The 27,291-nt window shown below is 40.7% G+C and overlaps 1 protein-coding gene across 7 annotated transcripts in view; it reads left to right on the top strand.

Annotated features, from left to right (window-relative positions):
* Positions 1-27,291, top strand: part of ptprsa (protein tyrosine phosphatase receptor type Sa) — a 701,781-nt gene that overhangs the window by 27,342 nt on the left and 647,148 nt on the right. Inside the window, exon 2 of one of the 7 annotated variants that reach the window (XM_061883334.1) lies at positions 15,722-15,781. The exons of the other annotated variants lie outside the window; for them this stretch is intronic. The gene's annotated coding sequence lies outside the window, so the exon portion shown is untranslated. The remainder of the gene's footprint in view (positions 1-15,721; positions 15,782-27,291) is intronic. 7 annotated transcript variants of the gene reach the window in all.

The raw sequence follows: 27,291 nt of genomic DNA, 5'->3' as shown, positions 1-27,291 counted from the left end.
GTGTGAATGTGTGTGTGAATGGGTAAATGTGGAAGTAGTGTCAAAGCGCTTCGAGAACCTTGAAGGTAGAAAAGCGCTATACAAGTACAACCCATTTATCATTTATGATAACTTCAAAATAAAGACAACTCCAGGTTGTTTACTTTGTTTTACTTTGGCCAAAAATAGAACAAGCACATTGTGAAAACGTACAAATCACAAATAATCCTCTGGAAAAAAACAGTTCAAGTTTGTTGAAAATTCTGAGGAAATTGGTGCAGTTTCAAAAACACAATGAGTTTAGACGTGGTCTCAGTTTATCTACAAAGCCAGGATTAAACTTTAAAGTCGCAGTCTTTCTGGGATTGAACACAAGACACAACATGTAAACTCTTCGAGGTATCAAACACCTCCGTTGTCATGTCCACGTATCAATCCAGAGTTAACTTAACAAACCGTGAGAATCGCAGGTAAAACTATTCAAGAGGGTTAAGTTTTCTCACTATATATTCATACCTTAGTTGTCGCCTGTTGTGGCAGAAATCCTAGAACCCGTTGGTAGAACACCTTATTTCACCGGTTTGGTCCATGTGCCGCCTCTAATGGCTCTGATATTCCAAAGCGTTTTGGGTGTATAGAAAAGAGTTTTATCTATTTATTATTATTAATGTTATTATTATGGAAAAAGGACGACAACGAGGCATCTTGCAATGGTAAAAGTTGATTTTCAATACAAAAAAATATTTTCAAGGTAAAAGTTGATTATCGGAGTACACTACCTTCTATTCTTAAAACCCACACAAAGACATTATTGGGGAGTAAGGGTGCCAAATAACGATGTGTTTGAAGCGGAAGACACAAAACAGCAGGTTTTAAGTTTCCACGCTTTACTTTGTACCTCTTCCTGGTCCTGACAGAATTGCTATTGTGACATCCAGTGGACACATTCAGAACAGCAGTTTCTTTCTTTAAAAAAAAAAAAAAAACGCCACTCATTTTAATACTTGGCAAACTCATCAGATGGGCCGGATAAAACCTGTTGGCAGGCCTGATCCGGCCCACGGGCCGTATGTTTGACACCCCTGGTCTAGAACATGTTTTGTTTTATTCCTTATTGACGTGTTTCTTGCTAATTTATGTTGTATATGTTTTACATGAGATTTTGTATTTATTTTATCTATTATTACACCCCAAAATGTGTTTTATTTTACCCGTTCAATATCTACTCCGTCTAACTGTATTTCTGTTTGACTTTCTCTTCTACTGTTTGTTTTGGACCCCCTCTTTGGCCAGAGTAGGTAGGTAGGTTTTTGGTTTATGCTAATTAAATAGCTTTAGTTAGTCAGCTTACCTTTCTTTTTTAGAGGTGTATTTTGGTATGTTTTGTTCATTTCTTTGACTGATTGATTGGCAGCAGAGGCAATGATTTAATAACCTGTACATACAATAGAAGAAGAAACACAAATTAAAAACCCCCACTATGTGGAACGTACCACTGTTACCAAATAGTCAATGTACAGTTTGTTTTGAATAGTTATCGCCTTATTTTTGTCGGGCGAAAATAGGTTGTTGACGATAATTAAGATGGAAATGATAGATTTCATTTGGAAATATGGATTAGTTTAAGTTAGGAGCACTGTCTCACAACGATTTACAAACCCAAGTTCTCCGGCATTTAAATGCCAGCATTCTTTGTCGCAAACGCTTCATGAAGATATTTGTTCTTTTAGTAAAAATCTTAACAGCGATGCACTGATGAGCAACTAACGGCTACAGACGTCTAAATGGTGTAGCAGCAAAGCTATTAGGTAATGATAGCATAACGGTTTTAATTAGTAGCCCCTTTTTTTCCGACCACTTGTTCTCCAAAGCATCTACACTAAGAATTTATTGTTTGTCCACAGCCATTGATTATTGGTTTCTAGTAATTGTTTTGCCTCCGCTTGATTAACAAACCTGTGTTTTCTCTGGAGGCGAGCTCAATGGCTGCCTTTAATGGCTGGGGCCAAGCCAAACCCCTGCTACTAATGGGGGTGTTTACAGCTATTACACTGGTGATTTGAAGAGGAGGGGGAGAAGATAAGACAAGGAAAACTCTCTTTGGGCTTTAGGGGAGTGTTCGAAAAACAAGAAGAGAAACATTCCTGTACCGAGATAAGGGTGAAGTCGTTTGATCGTAAAATAATGCCAGTTGTGCGTAGGAGTACAGTAGACCGTGAAAATGAAGGTCAATAAATAGACTGCCAATAGATTGGCGAAGTAAAAATGCTGGGTTCATTCTGGTTTAATTTGTGCTACGCTGGCCTGTCAATTTCATGGCAATGTGTTGGTCGTCCTTTGTCATTTTTACGACCTTAACAAGGTTTTCATCTGTTTTCCTCAGCTGTTACCACTTTTTAGAACCATTTGGCTCTAATAAGCGCATGTAGTGTAAAATAGCCATTACCATATTTTCCGGACTAGAGGCTATTATTAGATTTAGATTGAAATAAAGATAAAGATATATTTTTTTAGGGAGTTACAACAAATACCACCAATTCCATTGCAAGTACTAATGCTTATCGATACTGTACTAATGCTTATCGATACTGCACATACCAGTTCCTCATGCTTTAATATCGATTATCTAATCTCATGCTTTAATATCGATTATCTAAACAAAATATCGATACTTTTGACACTTAAGCTATTTGAGATAATTTATATCAGTGGTCCCCAACAACCGGGCTCGATTGGTACCGTGCCGCAAAATAATGTTTTTTTTTATTGTATTTTATTTTTTTAATTATTTAAAAAAATAAAAAAAATTAAATCAACATAAAAAACCACAATATACACTTACAATTAGTACACCAACCCAAAAAAACTCCCTTTTTCATGACAAAAATAAATAAAAAAATATATAAATCACACACACACACATACACACACACACGCCTGATGTAAGAAATACGTTTGGTTGAGCTTACCGACTTCGAAGCAATTTTATTTGGTAAATGATGCAATAAGTGTGACCAGTAGATGGCAGTGAAACATAAGAGATAAATGTAGACTGCACCATTTGATGTGCTTCAACATACACTTTATCATAGTGTGTGTGTATAGCGTTTTGTTTCGCATTATTATGCAAAATCAAATTTTCTTAGCTTCTGGTATTTGCTGATCTGTATTTGGGATCTGCATGAATCCTAAAAAACAGCACGTGTCCGCCTTTGTAGTCTGTGCCGACACCGTAGTCGATATTATTATTTTTCTCTATCTTCTTATGTGGCATTCATCCGCCGCTGTTGCCATTTCCAATATAAAGTAGCGTAAAGTTCTTGTATCTGTCAGTAAACTCGCCATGAAAGCGCTAAAACATACCGGTGTAGTGAGTTTACATTATTCACCCAAGGAACTTTAGTTACTAGAGTGACGGGGGGAAAACGCTGGCGAAGGTGAGCCATGTTAATAAGACCGCTCACAAAATGGCGCATCCGGAAGCGGCTTGAAGATGATCTGTAAAACATAATCTATGCAATGTTTTAGTAAACATTTTAGCAATTTTGACCAAAGAAACCACCATTACATGTAATGTAGACCACAAGGAAGTGTTTTACATTTATTAAAAAAAATAATAATAACATGACTCCTTTAATGCGCCCTATAATCCGGCGAGCCTTATATTAAAAAAAGATCAGAGAAAGACCATTAATCGACAGTGCGCCGTAAAACCCGGTGCGCCTAACGTAAGGAATAACTTTGTTTGTGTTACGCTGGCGAGACATTGTGATGCCGGAGGTCGTGTTTTCAAGATGCAGAGGGATGTCAGGAGGCAGCTTGCAGGTGAGAAGGAACTATTTGTTCTGGCTGCAGACAAAAATATGATAGAAAACAAGGATAGCCAAAAGGAGCTAGTAACAAAACAGACTTAGGAGCGTAAACGAGAACGTAACTTGTTGCATGGGAGCAAACAAAACCACCAGACCGAGGCAAGGGCATAGACTAAATGGCTCTCTGATTAGTGCCCGGGAAACAGGTGAGCGTCCCGAACACTAATCAGAGGCAGGTGAGTGTAATCTGCCATCATGGTAACTGAAACACACAAACTCAAAAGGTGCTGAAAACACAAGTGACTCAAAAACGTAAACAGACTATGATCTGGGCAGGGGATCATAACAGTACCCCCCCTTTAAAGAACAGATTTCATATTCCTCCCTTCTCAATTGTCCAAAAAGCCTACTAAACGTCCCAACATGGAACTGTCGAGGAGAGTCATCCAAAGCCTGAGCTGAAGAAGTGTCGTCCAAGGCTTCAGTTGCAGGCATAGAAGGTCTCACAGGGTGTGGCAGTTCAGCTGGCAGTAACTGAGGTACCACAGTAGCAGATTGTGAGGAAGACAAGGAGGGATAAAACAGAGATGTGGGCGGAGCTTAAGCCATAGGGGGCGGAGCTTGGAACTTAGGAGGCGGCTGGGACTGACAAGATCTAAATTTCCCCAAAAATTTCTGATAATGTTTGATTGTGGAATTAAAGTCCTTAGAAGGCGGCTGACACAATGAAGTTGGGGAAAAAATCTTGCTCAGTGTCTTCCCTTGATGACGCCGGCGGAGTGATGTCATCGGCGCAGGCCGGTATAGTGACATCATCGGAGTTTGAGTGAATTTGTTCGAACGCCCATGCATGAAGTTTGGCAAAGTAATCGATTGGATTACCAAACATAGGAGAAGTCGAAGCAGGTTGTGGCGTGCTGCATTCCGGATGAGGAGATTACGAGATTGGCGCATCTCTGCCGTGAGCCGAAGCCTTCTTGGATGACTTCCGCTATTGCTTACCCACCTCGAAGCAATTTTATTTGGTACATGGTGTAATAATTGTGACCAGTAGATGACAGTCAAACATAAGAGATAAATGTAGGCTGCACCGTTTGATGTGCTTCAACGGACGAGTGTATGTTAAGACATATTGTCTGGCGTTTTGTTTCAGAATATTATGCGAAAGCAACTGCGTACCTTATAATCCGGTGCGCCCTATGGTCCGGAAAGAACGATATTCACCTGGTTTGCAATTTTAGCTCTAACGAGCGGCAGCGGCAAGAAGCGAATGCTGAAGAAAGGAGGGTATTTAATTTATTTGTGCTGTCACTTTGGCTGGGTGAAGAGCCAGAGACAAATGCGAGCTGGTTGTTTATGATGCTTGGCTAAGTGCTAGCCGGGGCCGCTTTCCTCTGAGGTAGCCGGCTCTTTGTTTAATTCATGTTGTTGGACGGTGAATTGCCTGCGGTCTGGTGTGTGGCAGGCCAGCTAATGAGAGGCGAACGTATCCGCTTCTTATTCTCCATCAGCTTCGTCTCGGCCTTTCTCAAGCTTAGTCATCTTACTCGGGCTTTTCCTCACTCTCTGTTCTAACCATAGGTTTTTGAGAAAATACTGTTTTTTACGTGGGAAATATGGTGAGAGTATAAAGCGGGGCTATTCAACTACGAAATGAAGAGGGCCACAGTTTCAAGCGTCTAAGGCAGGGGTCACCAACGCGGTGCCCGCGGGCACCTGGTACTCCGTAAGGACCAGATGAGTCGCCCGCCGGCCTGTTCTAAAAATAGCTCAAATAGCAGCACTTACCAGTGAGCTGCCTCTATTTTTTTTCTTTTTTTTAATTTACTAGCAAGCGGGTCTCGATTTGCTCGACATTTTTGATTCTAAGAGAGAGAAAACTCAAATAGAATTTGAAAATCCAAGAAAATATTGTAAAGACTTGCTCTTCACTTGTTTAAATAAATTCATTTATTATTTTACTTTGCTTCTTATAACTTTCAGAAAGACAATTTTAGAGGGAAAATACAACCTTAAAAATGATTTTAGGATTCTTAAAAACCTTTTAAATTAGTTCCTTTTCTTTCCTGACAATTTAATTCAATCCTCAAGTAATTTTTTTTTTTTTTTGTAAAGAATAATAAATACATTTTAATTTAATTCTTCATTTTGGCTTCTGTTTTTTCGACGAAGAATATTTGTGAAATATTTTTTTAAACTTATTATGATTAAAATTCAAAACAATTATTCTGGAAAATCTAGAAAATCTTTAGAATCAAATTTAAATCTTATTTCAAAGTCTTTTGAATTTATTTTAAAATGTTTGTTCTGGAAAATCTAGAAGAAATTGTAATTTGTCTTTGTTAGAAATATAGCTTGGTCCAATATTCACTTACATATTATAGATTTGACCGTAACATTTTGGCAACTGAGCTGCCAGTTTGTCTGTTTTTTACCATTAAATCTTACGTAATGCCGTTGTTCTTACAATGCAATTTCTGTAACTACATATAGCGTAGCTTCATTTTACCTCATTTTTACCTTGTTGAGCCTATGAGAGATTTATTCATCTAATTTAACAATGCTATTAACAATATTTTCTTGATGCTGTTTGTGAAAAAAACAGCGCTATTCTTATTGTAAATGTCTGGCGATTGAGCTGCCATATTTTTTTTATTATTTTAAAGCAAAATCTACGGTCCTTGTTTTTACATTGCATTTCGCTAATGGGTAACTGATATGATAAGAAACTGGAGACAGAAATGCTCTTTTGATTTACCGCTACAGTTGTTAATTTTACAGTGCATTACGTACACAGAAAAATAATACCACTGTTATTTTACAGTAAGATTCTGGTGACTGAGCTGCCATTTTTTTAATTGTAAAATCTACGATCATTGTTCTGACAGGACATTACTCCAAATGGAAAAACGGTACCACTTTTATTTTTACAGTAAAATTTTGAGGACTGAGCTGCCAGATTGTTATACTGCTAGATCTACAGTCGATAATTTTACGGTGCATTACTGTACACAGACAAACGATACCACTGTTATGTTACGGTAAAATTGTGGTGACTGAGCTACCAGTTTTTCATTGAAAAATCTACGGTCATTGTCTTTGCAGTACATTACCGCAAATGGAAAAATGGTACCACTTTTATTTTTACAGTAAAAATTTCGACGACTGAGCTCCCAGTTTGTCTCTTTTTTTACCATAAAATCCAACGTTCTGCCGTTGTTCTTCCAATGCACATTCTGTAACTACATACAGCATCGCTTCCTTTTACCTTAGCCGGGCTTCCCTACCGCATTGTTCTTTTGTACGAAACTTAAAAGTCACAGAAGCAGAAAATGCACCGACAACTCTGACCCACCACGGTCCATTTGGCCGCGATGCAACATAAAAGGATGAGTCTCCCCTTCACCACCGCACACACCATAAATCAGTCATCACTCTGTCAAACCCCCATATAAGTCTGACATTTGTTTTTTTTTCCAAAGCTGTCCAGTTCATCACTATGATTGATGCGCACACACTGAAATACCAACACACCTTCTGAAGCGTCATTCAGCCTACAGTAGTCATTGCTTGCTGCTGTACATGTACAGTGGGGCAAAAAAGTATTTAGTCAGCCAGCGATTGTGCAAGTTCTCCCACTTAAAATGATGACAGAGGTCTGTAATTTTCATCATAGGTACACTTCAACTGTGGGAGACAGAATGTGAAAAAAAAATCCAGGAATTCACATTGTAGGAATTTTAAATAATGTATTTGTAAATTATGGTGGAAAATAAGTATTTGGTCAACTATTCAAACCTCTAAGGAGGTTTTGGCTCAAAATCTCACGATACATGGCCCCATTCATTCTTTCCTTAACACGGATCAATCGTCCTGTCCCCTTAGCAGAAAAACAGCCCCAAAGCATGATGTTTCCACCCCCATGCTTCACAGTAGGTATGGTGTTCTTGGGATGCAACTCAGTATTCTTCTTCCGCCAAACACGACGAGTTGAGTTTATACCAAAAAGTTCTATTTTGGTTTCATCTGACCACATGACATTCTCCCAATCCTCTGCTGTATCATCCATGTATCCATTTTGGTATAAACTCAACTTGTCATGTTTGGAGGAAGAATACTGAGTTGCATCCCAAGAACACCAGACCTACTAGAGATGCGCGGTTTGCGGTCTCATCCGCGTAGTCCGCGGATAAACCGCGGGTCGGGCAGGTGACATGACGAAAAAATAGATTTTAATTAGATTCGGGTGAGTGGCAGTAGAACCATTCAGAAATATTTGATATACATGGTTCTGGGATCGGTATCCTTTACCATTCAAAGAGCCGTTTAGGACCTGTGTCACAACGTGAAGAAGACAATAGGAGACACAAACATTCTCTAGAATGACTGACGGCAGTCCTCCAGTTAATACGTTTTAGGGCGTGCTATGAAGCCATTGGCTTTGTCACCTTCTACAGCATGTCCGATCTGCTTGTCACTCCAGCAACACAACAAATACCCAGAATCCTTTGCATCCATGAAAATTCCTGACTATTTTATACACGCTAGCAGCAAACCCCGCCCCCACCCCCCGTGTGCCGGTAAGGTGGGCGGGTTTGGGGGCGCGGGGGTGTAAAATATATTCAGGAATCGTCACGGATGCAAATGATTCTGGGTATTTGTTGTGTTGCGATTATGTTGTGTTACTGTGAGGATGTTCTCCCAAAATGTGTTTGTCATTCTTGTTTGGTGTGGGTTCACAGCGTGGCGCATATTAGTAAGAGTGTTAAAATTGTTTATATCACAACCATCAGTGTACTCTGTGTCACCCAGTATGCCTTTCAATCTTGTACGTGTGATTGCGGAAGTTGCACACAACATGTTGCTGGACTGACAATCGGTTTGTACGTGTTGTTGAAGGTGTCAAAAGCAATGGCTTCACAGCACGCCCTTATTCTTGTCATCAGGATGAACACCGTTGGATATTCGCGAGGACGTTAGCGGCTCCCATTTTGATTCTTTACTCTGTGAAACGGGTTTAAATAGCTCTTTGATGTATTTCAACGGGCGGGTGGCGGGCGGGTGGCGGGCGGTTGCGGTTGCGGTTCTGATAAAATATTGGTTCGGGTGGACGGCGGTTGGATGTCGACTTTGGTGATGCAGTTGCGGATGATATAATTGCATATCCGCCCATCTCTAATACCTACTGTGAAGCATGGGGGTGGAAACATCATGCTTTGGGGCTATTTTTCTGCTAAGGGGGCAGGACGATTGATCCGTGTTAAGGAAAGAATGAATGGGGCCATGTATCGTGAGATTTTGAGCCAAAACCTCCTTCCATCAGTGAGAGCTTTGAATGGTTGACCAAATACTTATTTTCCACCATAATTTACAAATATTTTTTTTTTAATTCCTACAATGTGAATTCCTGGATTTTTTTTCATATTCTGTCTCTCACAGTTGAAGTGTACCTATGATGAAAATTACAGACCTCTGTCATCATTTTAAGTGGGAGAACTTGCACAATCTGTGGCTGACTAAATACTTTTTTGCCCCTCTGTATGTTCGGTGTCTGTAAAGACGAGGAGACAGGTGCAGGCAGCATAGCCGCGCACTCGGGAAGACGGACGGCAGACGGACAAGGTGAGCGGAAATTTCAACCTTTCTGCCACCCGGGCTCCACCACATCCTCTACTCTGGCTGTCTCCTCCGGTTGAGTTCTGCTTTAAGTGACACGGAGAGGGAGAGAAAAAAAAAGAATCTGCCTGGCTGTCTGCCCAGCCCTGTTTCATGTCAATTAGGTTAATTTTTCCTCAATGCCCTTTGTCCATCATTGCCTTGTCTTTCTTGTTTCAGATCGAGTACTCCCTCACATCTTTCCCCCTCGCTCTCTCTCTCCTCCAGCTCAACATCTCTTTATCGTCATCCTTCTTCCCCGCTGATTGTTTGCATAGTTTTCGCGCAGCTCATGTTGACTTGTTTGTCCTCTCCCGATGCAGGCCCTCCAGGATTCTGCAGGCTTTTTTGTGATTGTCGGAAGCCTGGTTTTGTGCAGCTTTTTTCATAAAGTTGGTTGTTGATATTTTGAGCCTTATGTTTCTCCGCTAACATTGCCTCCGTTTGGGACTTAATGAATTTGTTATCACTTTTCTTTGCAAAATGAACCTCCTTAAAAATACCAGGATTTTAACCGATCTAAAAAAAAAAAAAATGCTTTATTTATACACAAAGGTACGGAGCCCCTAAAGCATGGGTAGGGAACCTATGGCTCTAGAGCCAGATGTGGCTCTTATGATGACTGCATCTGGCTCTCAGATAAATCTTAGCTGACATTGCTTAACGCGATAATTATGAATAATTTTGCTGGTAATCACAGTGCTAAAAATAAGGTGCAAAACATAAAACATTCTCATGCATTTATATCCATCCATCCTTTTTTTCTACCGCACCTGTTCAAGAAGTCGCATTAATGGTAAGAAGTATTTTATGTCACGATGGGGGGGGGTTGCAGCTTGCTGCGAGGTCGTTCTCCAAGATGGGCAGACGGACTAATCGGGACATGGCATTTAGGTAAAAACCTGATTTAATTTTAAGTAAAAAAATATACAAACAAAAATCGCTCACGGCGGAGGCACAACTTGGTCTAAAGAACAAAACTAACGCATAAACAAAGAACGTAAATAAAAAAAAACTTACTTGGCATGGCATGAAGCACGAAACTATGGCAAGGCATGAAACAAGTCAGCACAGGGCGACTGACTGGCAAAGACAAGCTTAAATGCTGCCTCTGATTAGTGCTCGGGAAGCAGGTGAGCATGCGTTTTGTCCACCAGAGATAGGTGGACAAAATGAGTAACCAAAGAAACCAGACAAGGGAGTGGAAAAAAACAGAACTTAAAGAGTCCAAAGGACAAACAGCAAATGGCCAAACAAAAACATGATCAACAGATATGACATTTTATTTATTATTGGTTAGCTTCAGAATAACAATGATATTAAAAAGAATAAGAGACTTATTATAATCTAAAAATGTTGGTCTTACTTAAAAATGCACGCATTTAATTGTATTCAGTTTTAAAAAATATGATATGGCTCTCAAGAAAATACATTTTGAAATATTTGGCTTTCATGGCTCTCTCAACCAAAAAGGTTCCCGACCCCTGCCCTAAAGCAAGGGTGTCATACTAAAATACAGAGTGGGCCAAAATTTAAAACTGAACAAAGCCGCGGGCCAAGGTTGAACAAATTAACCTTTTATTAGGGACCCAAACAAGTTTTGCAATGAATTTTTGTTTAGTACAGTAGCATCGCTAACCCAACAAGGGACTCCTTCCAGTAGCTCCACCCATTCGGCAGATGACTTTATGAAGTTCTTTAATAAGAAAATTTATCTTATTAGAAAGGAGATCAAAGACAATGCGTCCCAGCTACAACGGGGTTATAGTAACACAGATATGATTTTATATACGGCGGATACTGCAAATATCCAAAATAGTTTCTCTCGTTTTGATGAAATAACATTAGAAGGATTGTTACAACGTGTAAATGGAATAAAACAAACAACATGTTTACTTGACCCACTTCCTGGGAAACTTATCAAGGAGCTTTTTGTATTATTAGGTCCATCAGTGCTAAATATTATAAACTTATCACTTTCCTCGGGCACTGTTCCCGTTGCATTCAAAAAAGCGGTTATTCATCCTCTCCTTAAAATACCTAACCTCGATCCTGACCTCATGGTAAACTACCGACCGGTGTCTCACCTTCCCTTTATTTCGAAAATCCTCGAAAAAATTGTTGCAGAGCAGCTAAATGAGCACTTAGCGTTTAACAATCTATGTGAAACCTTTCAATCCGGTTTCAGGGCAAATCACTCGACTGAGACAGCCCTCGCAAAACTGACTAATGATCTATTGCTAACGATGGACTCTGATGCGTCATCTATGTTGCTGCTCCTCGATCTTAGCGCTGCTTTCGATACCGTCGATCATAATATTTTATTAGAGCGTATCAAAATACGAATTGGTATGTCGGACTCAGCCCTGTCATGGTTTAACTTTTATCTTACTGATAGGATGCAGTGCGTCTCCTATAACAGTGTGACCTCGGACTATGTTAAGGTAACGTGTGGAGTTCCCCAGGGTTCGGTCCTTGGCCCTGTACTCTTCAGCATCTACATGCTGCCGCTAGGTGACGTCATACGCAAATACGGTATTAGCTTTCACTGTTATGCTGATGACACCCAACTTTATATGCCCCTAAAGCTGACCAACACGCCGGACTGTAGTCAGTTGGAAGCGTGTCTTAATGAAATTAAACAATGGATGTCCGCTAACTTTTTGCAACTTAATGCCAAAAAAACGGAAATGCTGATTATCGGTCCTGCTAGACACCGACCTCTATTTAATAATACAACTTTAACATTTGACAACCAAATAATAAAACAAGGTGACTCTGTAAAAAATCTGGGTATTATCTTCGACCCAACTCTCTCCTTTGAGTCACACATTAAAAGCGTTACTAAAACGGCCTTCTTTCATCTCCGTAATATCGCTAAAATTCGCTCCATTTTGTCCACTAAAGACGCCGAGATCATTATCCATGCGTTTGTTACGTCTCGTCTCGATTACTGTAACGTATTATTTTCGGGTCTCCCCATGTCTAACATTAAAAGATTACAGTTGGTACAAAATGCGGCTGCTAGACTTTTGACAAGAACAAGAAAATTTGATCATATTACGCCTGTACTGGCTCACCTGCACTGGCTTCCTGTGCACTTAAGATGTGACTTTAAGGTTTTACTACTTACGTATAAAATACTACACGGTCTAGCTCCAGCCTATCTTGCCGATTGTATTGTACCGTATGTCCCGGCAAGAAATCTGCGTTCAAAAGACTCCGGCTTATTAGTGATTCCTAGAGCTCAAAAAAAGTCTGCGGGCTATAGAGCGTTTTCCGTTCGGGCTCCAGTACTCTGGAATGCCCTCCCGGTAACAGTTCGAGATGCTACCTCAGTAGAAGCATTTAAGTCTCATCTTAAAACTCATCTGTATACTCTAGCCTTTAAATAGACCTCCTTTTTAGACCAGTTGATCTGCCGCTTCTTTTCTTTCTCCTATGTCCCCCCCTCCCTTGTGGAGGGGGTCCGGTCCGATGACCATGGATGAAGTACTGACTGTCCAGAGTCGAGACCCAGGATGGACCGCTCGTCGGGACCCAGGATGGACCGCTCGCCTGTATCGGTTGGGGACATCTCTACGCTGCTGATCCGCTTGAGATGGTTTCCTGTGGACGGGACTCTCACTGCTGTCTTGGAGCCACTATGGATTGAACTTTCACAGTATCATGTTAGACCCGCTCGACATCCATTGCTTTCGGTCCCCTAGAGGGGGGGGTTGCCCACATCTGAGGTCCTCTCCAAGGTTTCTCATAGTCAGCATTGTCACTGGCGTCCCACTGAATGTGAATTCTCCCTGCCCACTGGGTGTGAGTTTTCCTTGCCCTTTTGTGGGTTCTTCCGAGGATGTTGTAGTCGTAATGATTTGTGCAGTCCTTTGAGACATTTGTGATTTGGGGCTATATAAATAAACATTGATTGATTGATTGATTGATTGAATATTGAACAAGCAAGGCTTAAATAAGGCAGCACGGTGGAACAGGGGTTAGTGCATCTGCCTCACAATACGAAGGTCCTGAGTAATTCTGGGTTCAATCCCGGGCTCGGGATCTTTCTGTGTGAAGTTTGCATGTTCTCCCCGTGACTGTGTGGGTTCCCTCCGGGTACTCGGGCTTCCTCCCATGGAAAAGGTAGAGCTTATATAACGTAATAGTGCAAACTCAACTTTCAAAAAAACAAACGAAAAAACATCAGTGGTATATTAAATAAAATGTTATTTAAAAAATGAATGCCTCTTTTTTATTTGCAGCCTTCTGAGGTAAATATCAACATTAACTTTTTCCACAGGCTAATAAATTCGAAAATAAAATAAAAATGAGGGTGGGCGGGGTTTGATGGTAGCGGGGGGTGTATATTGTAGCGTTCCAGAAGAGTTAGTGCTGCAAAGGATTCTGGGTATTTTTCCTGTTGTGTTACGGTCCGGGTGTTATCCCGAAATGTGTTTTGTCATTTTTGTTTGGTGTGGGTTCACAGTGTGGCGCATATTTGTAACAATGTTAAAGTTGTTTATACGGCCACCCTCAGTGTGACCTGTATGGCTGTTGACCAAGTATGTGTGTGTAAAAGCCGCATATATTATGTGACTTGGCCAGCACGCTGTTTATATGGAGGAAAAGAGGACGTGACGACATGTTGAAGAGGACGCTAAGGCAGTGCCTTTTAAGGCACGCTCCCAATTTTGTTGGCCGGGTGGAAATCGGGAAAATGGTTGCCCAGGGAAATTTTCGGGAAGGGCACTAAACTTCGGGAGTCTCCCGGGAAAATCGGGAGGGTTGGCAAGTATGAGTATTAGCGGTGAATGTGGTGTTACCGGCTGGCCAGCTCTAATGTTAATTTGATATTGCCTCAAGGGCCAAATGAAATTAAACAGCGGGCCAAATTTGCGACGCGGGCCAGAGTTTGACACCCATGCCCTAAAACATACTTGCTAACCTTGAGACCTCCGAATGTGGGAGGTGGGGAGTTAGCGGGGGGTGTATAAATGTTCAAGTATTTATTTTATACATATATGTATAATCCGTTCATGAATGAGTATATCCGTTCGGCCACAGTGTTCAATGGAGAAGTCTGATCTAGAAAAATTTGCAGGCAGCATACCCCTTCTCCTTCGAGCTGTCCTGGATGAACTGAAATACATTTTTTCCAATCATTGCGGAACTTGCAAGCGTACTTCTTCTTCTTCATCATCGTCGCCCTGTCTCTTCTCCGTTCTTCTGCCTAGTCTCTGTTATGATTTTGGACATTACTACTTGCCGTAGTTTTGAAGCAATGCATGATAGGAATCCGGATGTTGTGTGTCAGTGTATTAACGTGCCGGCTGGAATAAACACACGCTGAGAAATAGCTCTGTGCCTGCCTACTTTGTGGGTTATAGATAAATATATGGATAACGGAAACATATATAGTAGTCTCCACTCAGTGGCCTAGTGGTTAGAGTGTCCGCCCTGAGATCGGTAGGTTGTAAGTTCAAACCACGGCTGAGTCATACCAAAGACTATAAAAAAAAAATGGGACCCATTGCCTCCCTGCTTGGCACTTAGCATCAAGGGTTGGAATTGGGGGTTACCATTACCTCCCAGGGGGTGATCAAGGGGATGGGTCAAATGCAGAGGACAAATGTCACCACACCTAGTGTGTGTGTGTGACAATTTTTGGTACTTTAACTTAACTTTTCAGGTGAGAGAGGACACTAAAGGCAGTCCCTTTATGGCACGACCCCAATATTGTTGTCCGGGTGGAAATTGGGAGAAATCCGGAAGAATGGTTGCCCCGGGAGATTTTCGGGGAGGACACCGAAATTCGGGAGTCTCCTGGGAAAATCGGTAGGGTTGGCAAGTATGCCCTAAAGGGACATGAATATTTTGCGAGATCTGGCAATACTTTTGCCAGATCTCGCAAAAGTCGTTTTCCCATGGTAGTGAACCGGAAGTAAAACAGATACAGCAATGGTGAACCGGAAGTGAAACAGAAACATCGTCTGTGCTCTGTTGTGGGACCATAATATGATTTGATGTCTTTATATATTAGGCCAATGCTATAACAGAAATCAATAAACTTCTCCCACGGATGATGGGTAGGCTCCTGCATCACTGTGTCTGTTTTACTTCCGGTTCACTGACATTGGAAAAAAATCTATTGCGATATCCGGCAAAAAGTATTAGGAGATCTTGCAAAACATGTTTTTTTCACTCCATGTCCCTTTAGGGGCTTCGTACAAATCTGTGCGTAGTTTTCCAAACAAATATTTATGTTTCACTCGTCTTGTGACGTCTAGGTGGCATTGTGGTGACGAGTTGTTCTCTCGTGGGTGCAGCGAAGATGGACACAGCGTGAGGTAGGAACAATAATTTATTTATACTAACTAAAACACACTAAGAACCAAAAACACTTGCTCGAAGGCACTAACACACAAAACAGAAGGCGCTAGCATGAGCTAGGGACAAACACCTGAAATAGCATGGAAGGTAATGTACATGAAGGTAGTTACCACAATGCGGGAAAGAGCGACGTCAACTGTATCGTGAAGCAAACAAGAGTCCAAGAAAGATTGTCAAACAAAGGCGGTCCTAAATAGGGAGATAACTAATCAAGGGCAGGTGCACGTGATCAAAGGAGAGACAGGTGACACTAAATGGGTAACTATGACAACGAAACAAAACCAGGAAGTGCCACAAAGAACTGAGGTAGACAAATACTAGACAGAATGTGATAACAAACAGAACCAAAACCAGAATATGCCATGATCCAAGATGTGGATCATGACACGTCTATTACCACACAGATCAATGAATCTTAAGAACATTCACCCGTTTACATCGCGGTGTAGTGGCCGGGAGACCGGGGTGTAGGACTTGCCATGCATCCATCTTCTTTTGCTTATCGGAGGTCGGCTGGCGGGGGCAGCAGCATAGGCACAGAAGTCCAGAGGTCCAGAATTAAACACTTCGAAAAACAGGTTTGAAGTGTTTGACATACCTTCTCGGGGTGGGGCAATTGTCCTTATGAAATCTTTGGAATGACAATCCATCCCTAAAAGATGTTGTGTGTGCCACACGGTGCTTAAGTTCAATAACTTTGACTCGTTTCTCTGTGGTCCAAGGTTTTACGAATATGTCATCTTTTCAAAATAACTCCTAAGTACACAGCCTGGCATCGAAGCCACTATACTTTTACTGGGTCAAATGCCAGTTGCTGCTTAAGATTGATAGTCATCTACCATACATCTTTCATTGCTGGGAGTGCTTCTTATTTTTTTTTGATGTCCTTTCTTCCCGGCACCCTGCCTTCCTCTAACATGACTTTCCTATCACTCTATTTTGACCTCTAGTGCAATGCTTTTCTTAAAGTGTAATTGACTACGGACAGAAATGTTAAAAATCTAGCAGAGCCTGTGACTGCTGTTTGTATTGGTGTCATAGGAGCGCAAACTGCATTCAGTTAAAGGCCTACTGAAACCCACGACTACCGACCACGCAGTCTGATAGTTTATACATCAATGATGAAATTTTAACATTGCAACACATTCCAATACGGCCGGTTTAGTTTACTAAATTACAATTTTTAATTTCCCGCGGAGTTTCTTGTTGAAAACGTCGCGGAATGATGACGCGGGTTTGTGACGTCTCGGGTTGTCGCTGACATTTTAGCCCAGCACCACTTACGGCTGAAAGTCGTCTCTTTTCATCGCATAATTAAACAGTAATTTGGACATCTGTGCTGCTGAATCTTTTGCAATTTGTTCAATTAATAATGGAGACTATAAAAAAAGAATGCTGTTGGTGGAAAGCAGTGGATTGCAGCTGCCTTTAGCACTGAAAAATAGCCGGTGTTTCTTTGTTTGTTGTGAAGCTTTAACACAGAGCGGTCAAGCGAACATGTTTCTCTATGTCAACCAACAAGTTTTTGGATGGGAAAATTGTGATATTAAGTCGGCTCTTACCGGAGACTTGGGTGTATTATGCGACCTCCTCCTGTAGCTTTAAAAAAGGCAGCTGTGATCTTGGCTCCTGGCTTTTCTCAGAGACACTGGCGTTCACCGCAACCCTCCGACTTTCAGGTACGACTTTATAATCTCACTAAAACACCATTAACACGATAAGCAGATAAGGGATTTTCCAGAATTATCCTGGTAAATGTGTTTAATAACATCTGAATTGCTCACACTGCCGTTGCCTGGAGTGGCAACGGAAGTGCCTTTTTTTTTTTTTTTTTAGTGCTTCACTCTAACTTTCCTCATCCACAAATCTTTCGTCCTCGCTCAAATTAATGGGGAAATCATCGCTTTCTCGGTCCAAATTGCACTTGCTGCTTGGTGGCTCTGATTATAAACAATGTGAGGAGCCCTACAACCCGTGACATCACGTGCACATCGTCTGCTACTTCCGGTACAGGCATGGCTTTTTTATTAGCGACCAAAAGTTGCGAACTTTATCGTCGATGTTCTCTACTAAATCCTTTCAGCAAAAATATGGCAATATCGCAAAATGATCAACTATGACATAAAGAATGGTCCTGCTATCCCGGTTTGAATAAGAAAATCTCATTTCAGTAGGCCTTTAAATGGGTGAATACTTTACGGTAGTTTTCGATGGTAATCTGCTCCAAAAACTCCAACAGAGCCGAATCATAGGAACCGATTGCTACAGAGCAACATTGGAGTTTAGCAGTCAAACAGTTTCCGGAAATAAGCTGTTCCTTAGTCTGGTGGTCCTACTTCAGATGCTCTGTAGCCTCCTGCCTAAGGGAAAGGGGTCAAAGAGAGGGTGTGCAAGGTAGATGGAATCCTTGGTGATGTAGAGCGCCTTCTTTCTGTATTGGTTGATGAAGATGCCTTTTGGTGGTGGGAAGGCTTGGGTTTCAAGTCCATCCAATGCAGTGCCTTACTCTCTTCAGCCATGGAACCTTTATCCTGGTGCTGGGGGTCTTCAGCACCACACATCTGTAGAAAATCCTAAGGGTGGAGCTCCCTGGTCCAGCAGGCCGCAGCTTCCTGAGAAAGTTGAGACTACGGTGTGCCTTCCTGAGCAGACGTGTTGTGGCTCCAGGTGAGACCCACGGATAGATAAACCGTGTGATAATCTGTTCAAAATATTCATGAATAAGTGTCTGAATGGGGTTTATATTATTTCTGATTGTAGAAATTGCTTCAATTTTAGTATGAGTCGTTTTGGCACCCATTTCAAATTGAAACCAAACTATATATTGCTTTATGAATCGTGTCTTCAGGTTCTTTCAGTCTAAGTGCTGCCTTTTGTTCCTGATGATTGTCAGGCTGTGGTCAATCACATAAGTGCTGCTTTAACTTTGATACAGGTCTTCCAAAAATAGATGGCAAGTCGATGGTCTGAATCATTTATTCATCGAGTTGTTGTGTCGTCACAGCAGAGACCGAGCTTCGTTGTCTCAGCTTGTGTCATTAGGAGGGAAATGAAGTGAGCGAGTGAGCGGCCAGAGGTGCAGTGCTGTGCTAAAAACTGTTTTGGCTGCAACAAAGAAGAAAAATAAGATGAGGCTTAAGGAAACTCCATCACAATGTTTACTTTTACTGACTTTGCTGCAAACTGCTATGATTGCATCTGAATATTGCATCGAGCCAAATATGTTTAGGATTTGTCATGATAGACCTGAACTGTCACATTAGCTATATTTCTAACGTTTATCCTCCACTTATGCATCATTTACCCTTTTACGCCAACACTTCCATATATTTGGACTCTCATGACTAGGTGTTGGAATATTGGGTGCCAACTGAATCTATGTTAGTTTTTAGAAAGACCAGACAGTAATATGTATCACTCCACCCCCTGCAGACCACATACACGGTGGGATCTCAACCACAATATGTTCTACGAGGCAAGTGTACTTCTATTTGTTGTGTATTTATTATACCTTAGTACAGGGGTCACCAACCTTTTTGAAACCAAGAGCTACTTCTTGGGTACTGATTAATGCGAAGGGCTACCAGTTTGATACACACTTTAAAAAAATTGCCAGAAATAGCCAGTTTGCTCAATTTACCTTTAATAAATAAATCTATATATGTATATAAAAAAATGGGTATTTCTGTCCGTCATTCCGTCGTACATTTATTTTCCTTTTACGGAAGGTTTTTTTGTAGAGAATAAATGATGAAAAAAACACTTAATCGAACGGTTTAAAAGAGGAGAAAACAGGAAAAAAATGAAAATTAAATTTTGAAACATAGTTCATCTTCAATTTTGACTCTTAAAAATTCAAAATTCAACTGAAAAAAGGAGGAGAAAAAGTAGCTAATTCGAATCTTTTTGAAAAAATTAAAAAAAAGAATTTATGGAACATTATTAGTATTTTTTCCTGAATGAGATTAATTTTTGAATTTTGGTGAATTTTTTTTAAATTATATTTTGTTATATAGTGCTTTTCTCTAGTGACTCAAAGTGCTTTACATAGTGAAACCCAATATCTAAGTTACATTTTAAACCAGTGTGGGTGGCACTGGGACCAGGTGGGTAAAGTGTCTTGCCCAAGGACACAATGGCAGTGACTAGGATGGCGGAAGCGGGAATCGAACCTGCAACCCTTTAGTTGCTGACACGGCCGCTCTACCAACCGAGCTATACCGGTATAAATAGGTTAACATTCAATCTGAATATATAACAAATTGGAAGTGGAGTGAATTATATTTATATAGCGCTTTTCTCTAGCGACTCAAAGCGCTTTACATAGTGAAACCCAATATCTAAGTTACATTTAAACCAGTGTGGGTGGCACTGGGAGCAGGTGGGTAAAGTGTCTTGCCCAAGGACACAATGGCAGTGACTGGATGGTGGAAGCGGGATTCGAACCTGCAACCCTCAAGTTGCTGGCACGGCCGCTCTACCAACCGAGCTATACCACCAAGCTATATTTCTAACAAAGACAAATCATTATTTCTTCTAGATTTTCCAGAACAAAAGAAATTCAAAATCATTTGAAACAAGATTTAAATTTGATTCTAATTTTTTTTTAGATTTGCCAGAATATTTATATTTTATTTTAATCAAAATAAGTTTGAAGAAATATTCCACAAATATTCTTTGTCGAAAAAACAGAAGCTAAAATGAAGAATTAAATTAAAATGTATTCATTATTCTTTACAATAAAATAAAATAAATTTACTTGAACATTGATTTAAATCGTCAGGAAAGAAGAGGAAGCAATTTAAAAGGTAAAAAGGTATGTGTTTAAAAATCCTAAAATATTTTTTTTTCTCTCTAAAATTGTTTTTCTGAAAGTTATAAGAAGCAAAGTAAAAAAAATAAATTAATTTATTTACACAAGTGAAGACCAAGGCTTTAAAATATTTTCTTGGATTTTCAAATTCTATTTGAGTTTTGTCCCTCTTAGAATCAAAACTGTCGAGCAAAGCGAGACCAGCTTGCTAGTAAATAAATAACATTTAAAAAATAGAGGCAGCTCACTGGTAAGTGCTGCTATTTGAGCTATTTCTAGAACAGGCCAGCGGGCTACTCATCTGGTCCTTACAGTCTAACTGGTGCCCGCGGGCACCGCGTTGGTGACCCCTGCCTTAGTATAAATCAAAGGAAAATGATAGCAATGATGTACAATTAAGACAAATAAGGCCCGTTAAACTTTTCTTTAGGTATTTAAGATCGAGGCTGTAGCTGACATTATGATGTGCTGTGATGTTTTCAAATTACCGTAAGTCCTGAATTGTACAAAGTATTTCAATGGTTGGAATTTGCGCGTTTGCATAATTTAGTTGCTACTATTGGAATCTAAGTCCCAGGAGCTCAGACGAGGCACCAAGCAGTGTGGGTGGCGAGCGTTTCCACAGAGTGTTTCCAGAGCGGCCAGCCTGAAATGCGGGTGTCAGGGACAAAAGTGGAAGGAGATTTTTACAAGAAAGTTCTAAAGCTAAGTGATACAAACGTTTGTATATCAGATACATAAGATTGTAGGTATGTTTTTTTTTTACCCTTCTTGTTCATATTTTGCCGTGTCTGTTGCGTTTTGCCTGATTGTAAAATATGTTGATCGAAAAGGGGTGTGACGTTCATATGTTGTCAATATTCAGTGTTTTATCTTTCATAGTTAATAATGTAAATCCCACATTCTTTATTTTCATGTACTAACCCCGTTTCCATATGAGTTGGGGAATTGTGTTAGATGTAAATATAAACGGGATACAAAGATTTGCAAATCCTTTTCAACCCATATTCAGTTGAATATGCTATAAATACAACATATTTGATGTTCAAGATGATAAACTTTTTTTTTTTTTTTGCAAATCATTAACTTTACAATTTGATGCCAGCAACACATGACAAAGAAGTTGGGAAAGGTGGCAATAAATACCGATAAAGTTGGAGAATGCTCATCCAACACTTATTTAGAACATCCCACAGGTGTGCAGGCTAATTGGGAACAGGTGGGTGCCATGATTGGGTATAAAAGCAGCTTTCATGAAATGCTAAGTAATTCGCAAACAAGGATGGGTCGAGGGTCACCACTTTGTAAGCAAATTGTCGAACAGTTTTAGAACAACATTTCTCAACGAGCTATTGCAAGGAATTTAGGGATTTTACCATCTACGGTCCATAAAATTATCAAAAGGTTCAGAGAATCTGGAGAAATCACTGCACGTAAGCGATGATATTACGGACCTTTGATCCCTCAGACAGTATTGCATCAAAAACCGATATAAGTGTGTAAAGGATATCACCACATGGGCTCAGGAACACTTCATAAAACCACTATCAGTAACTACAGTTGGTCGCTGTATCTGTAAGTGCAAGTTAAAACTCTACTATGCAAAGCAAAACCCATTAATCAACAACACCCAGAAACGCCCCTGGCTTCGCTGGGCCCGAGCTCATTTAAGATGGACTGATGCAAAGTGGAAAAGTGTTCTCTGCTCTGGCGAGTCCACATTTCAAATTATATTTAGAAACTGTGGACGCGGTGTCCTCTGGAACAAAGAGGAAAATAACCATCCGGATTGTTATAGGCGCAAAGTTCAAAAGTGAGCATCTGTGATGGTATTGGGGTGCATTAGTGCCCAAGGCATGGGTAACTTATACATCTGTGAAGGCATCATTAATGCTGAATGGTCCATACAGGTTTTGGAGCAACATATGTTGTCATCCAAGCAACGTTATCATGGACACCACTGCTTATCTCAGCAAAACAATGCCAAGCCACGTGTTACAACAGCGTGGCTTTGTAGTAAAAGAGTGCGGGTACTTTACTGGCCCCCCTGCAGTCCAGACCTGTCTCCCATCAAAAATGTGTGGCACATTATGAAGCGTAAAATACGACAGCGGAGACCCCGGACTGTTGAACGACTAAAGCTCTACATAAAACAAGAATGGGAAAGAATTCCACTTTCAAAGCTTCAACAATTAGTTTCCTCGGTTACCAAACGTTTATTGAGTGTTGTTAAAAGAAATGGTGATGTAACACAGTGGTGAACATGCCCTTTCCCAACTACTTTGGCACGTGTTGCAGCCATGAAATTCTAAGTTAATTATTATTTGCAAAAAAAATAAAGTTTATGAGTTTGAACATCAAATATCTTGTCTTTGTGGTGCATTCTATTGACTATGGGTTGAAAATGATTTGCAAATCATTATATTCCGTTTATATTTACATCTAACACAATTTCCCAAATCATATGGAAACGGGGTTTATACATTCTGGGTGTCTCATTCAGGCGGTCTGTCATAACATTTTTAGCATTCAATCAGATATTATTGTGAGGTTTTGTATTAGTGGTCCTAAAATTAGGATATACCGGCCCCCAGACACTTTTTTTCTCAAAATTTGGGACCCAGAGTTAAAATAATTGCCCAGTCCTAGTATTTATGGTCCATATACTCCCGAGAGACACCATCCTCTGCAGTGGTGTTTTTTTTGTTGTTGGCACAAATCAGCTGTGGCATCGTTTTTTTAAAAGCTTTTGCCATGTCATTACATTTTCCTTTCTGTCCTGAGCTTTTCTAAGATCTTGTTAATCACTATTTTTCACCAGCCCAACCAAAAGATTCCCAATGGGGTTGTAGGTCTTGAGTTGGCTCTGTAGTTACCTATCCATGTGGGGAAATGGTGTTTCATGAACCATCACCTACCACAATTTGAGCAACATTAATTCTGACATTGACATCTTGGAATATGCCAGGAAAATGGATTCATAACCTGTGGTCTCGTCTCAAATGTTTTCACAAAACAGGCCCGAAAATTTGTCTCTGATGGATTCCACACAGTTTGTGATCTATAAAATCACAACCATTCGTTAGAATTTACGGAAGTTCATATTTTTACGGAGACTTTCAGTCAAAGTTCCCTCCAAGGTTTTTAAGATGAGACCCCTGGTCATTTAGTTAATTCTCTGAGCACATGATGTTGCTGACCCTAGAGCTGACCAACTGCAGCAACCCCTAAACCTGATTTATTGGTCAAAGCCAGACAGTGATGTCTGGGCGGGGTTCCTGTCGGTATGGTCCTTTCGACTATTACTAGGACTATACCGTGCTATGCCCGTTAAGTTACATAATTATCAGAATACCGAGTTCAGGGTGTACTCCGCATCTTGCTGGGCTAAGCTCCAACGTTATTACAGCTTCAACTCTCCTGGGAAGGCTGTCCACAAGGTTGCGGAGTGTGTTTATAGGAATTCTCGCCCAATCTGCCTAAAGCGCATTGGTGAGGTCACACACTGATGTTGGTCGAGAAGGCCTGGCTCTCAGTCTCTGTTCTAGGTCATCTCAAATATGTTCTATTGGGTTCAGGTCAGGACTCCGTGCAGGCTAGTCAAGTTCATCCACACCACACTCCTTCATCCATGTCTTTATGGACGTTGCTTTGTGCACTGGTGCACAGTCATGTTGGAAGAGGAAGGGGCCCGCTCTAAACTGTTCCCACAAGGTTGGGAGCATGGAATTGTCCAAAATGTTTTGATATACTGGAGCATTCAAAGTTATTTTCACAGGAACTAAGGGGCCAAGCCCAAATCCTGAAAAACAACCCTACACCATAATTCTTCTTCCATCAAATTCACACACGGCACAAAGCAGTCCTGGCAACCTTCAAACCCAGACACGTCCATCAGATTGCCAGATGGAAGAACGTGATTCAGCACTCCACAGAACGCGTCCTCACTGCTCTAGAGTCCAGTGGCGACCTCTGCATCCGACTCTTTGAATTGGACTTGGTGATGTATGGCTTAGATGAAGCTGCTCGGCCATGGAAACCCATTGAAGCCCTCTGCGTACTCTACGTTGGCTAATTGGAAAGTCACATGAAGTTTGGAGCTTTGTAGCAACCGACTGTGCAGAAAGTCTTTGCACTATGCGCTTCAGCATCCGCTGACCCCTCTCTGTCAGTTTACATGGCCTACCACTTCTTGGCTGAGTTGCTGTTGTTCCCAAACTCTTCCATTTTCTTATATTAAAGCTGACAGTTGACTTAGGAATATTGTAGAGCGAGGACATTTTACGACTGGAAATCACTGATAGCGGCCCATTCTTTCGCAAATGTTTGTAGAAACAGTCTCCATGCCTAAGTGCTTGATTTTATACACCTGTTGCCGGGCCAAGTGGTTAGAACACCTGATTCTGATCATTTGGATGGGTGGCCAAATCCGTTTGGCAATGTTGTGTATTTTAGTGGAAAGTTTGACATTAAGTTGTGGTGTTTATCATCAATGGAATATACATGACTGATAATTGTTCATTTGTCGTCCTTTACACCATGCTTGCTGTGTAAAGCCACCGCAATGTAGACATGCTTACAATGACATCTACAATGGAATGCATTATGACAACAAACCTTGCATTTTTTGCATTTTTTTACACATGCAGTAATTGATTCCGGGAATCTAAGGGGGACATTTGTTGCAAAGAAAAGGCTTTTTTCAAAGGCACAGAAGAATTTATTCCTACCTGTAAATGTGTTAAGGATAGTGTTGCAACGATACCAATATATTTTGGTAGCGGTACTACTCTTACTAATATGCACCACACTCTGTGAACCCTAACCAAACAAGAATAACAAACACATTTCTGGAGAACATTGGCTCCGTAACACATTATAAACGCAACATAAGAATTACCCAGAATTCCAATGCATCCATGACTCTTGGCTATATTGTACACGCCCCCCAGCCCCGCCCACCTCAACCGGCGCACGGGGGGGGGGGGGGGGGGGGTAGTGTTGCAACGATACCAATATATTTTGGTACCGGTACTAAAATTATTTCGGTACATTTTGGTACTTTGCTAAATAAAGGAGACCACATGAAATTGCATTATTGGCTTTATTTTACCAAAAAAATAAAAAAATTAAGGTGCACTAACATGCCGTATTTCCTTGAATAGCCGCCGGGGCGCTAATTAATTTAAAACCTTTTCTCACTCCAGCGCTTATTCAAGGCATGCGGTCAAAGTAAGCAGGCGCTAATAATTTTAAAAACCTCTTCACACCCCTGCGCTTACCAATGGCATGCAGTAAAAAATTGAGTGTGATATTAAAAAAAATAACAAATAAAAAAAATAAAAATTCTTCAACAGCCGCGGCCCGGTGGTTGGGGACCACTGCTCTACAACATGACATTGCGCCCACCTTTACACCATGCTATCTGCGTGCCGGCCGGATGCATGCATATAGCTGCTTCTCATACGCGATTGCAATGCATACTTGGTCAACAGCACATAACTTTAACACTGATGGTTGTGATATAAACAACTTTAACACTCTTACCAATATGCGCCACACTCTGTGAACCCTAACCAAACAAGAATAACAAACACATTTCTGGAGAACATAGGCTCTGTAACACATTATAAACGCAACATAAGAATTACCTAGAATTCCAATGCATCCATGACTCTTGGCTATATTATACACGCGCTCCCAACCGGTGCACGTAGGGTGGGGGTCGGGGGGTGGGGGGGTTGTTGCTAGCGGGGTGTATAATATAGCCAAGAGTCATGGATTCATTGGAATTCTGGGTAATTCTTATGTTGCGTTTATAATGTGTTACAGAGCCAATGTTCTCCAGAAATGTGTTTGGTGTGGGTTCACAGAGTGTGGCGCATATTAGTAAGAGTGTTAAAGACAAGTTGTTTTATATCACAACCATCAGTGTGCTAATAAATTTGGGAAGTGGGTATGACCCGGCAGTAATTCAAGGCAGGCGCATATTACATGCCCGGCGGCTATTCAAGGAAATATGGTATGTTTCTAATTGCAAGTTTATCCTTGTAGTGAACATACAAAACAACTTGTATTTTAGTAGTAAGTAAGCAGACTAAGTCTCCTAATTAGTCTGCTGACACATGCAGTAACAAATTGTGTCATTTGTCATTTGGGGCTGTAAAGCTCGGTTGGTAGAGTGGCCGTGCCAGCAACTATAGGGTTCCAGGTTCGACCCGCTTCCGCCATCCTAGTTACTGCCGTTGTGTCCTTGGGCAAAGCACTTTACCCACCTGCTCCCAGTGCCACCCACACTGGTTGAAATGTAACTTGGATTTTGGGTTTTACTATGCAAAGCACTTTGAATCTCTAGAGAAAAGTGCTATATAAATATCATTCACTTCACACTCACATCATGCTATTATTTTTTTCAACATTATTAAGGACAATTGATTGAAAATGTATTATTAATCTATTTGTTCATTTACTGTTAATATCTGCTTACTTTCTCTTTTAACATGTTCTATCTACACTTCTGTTAAAATGTAATAATCACTTATTCTTCTGTTTTTCGATACTTTACATTAGTTTTGGATGATACCACAAATTTGGGTATCAATCCGATACCATTGGTCATATTCAAAGTCCTCATGTCTATTGGGACATATTTAC

Source organism: Nerophis ophidion, linkage group LG22 (genome assembly GCF_033978795.1).
Source record: "Nerophis ophidion isolate RoL-2023_Sa linkage group LG22, RoL_Noph_v1.0, whole genome shotgun sequence".
NCBI lineage: Eukaryota > Metazoa > Chordata > Actinopteri > Syngnathiformes > Syngnathidae > Nerophis > Nerophis ophidion.
This window is presented reverse-complemented; position numbering and strand designations above follow the sequence as displayed.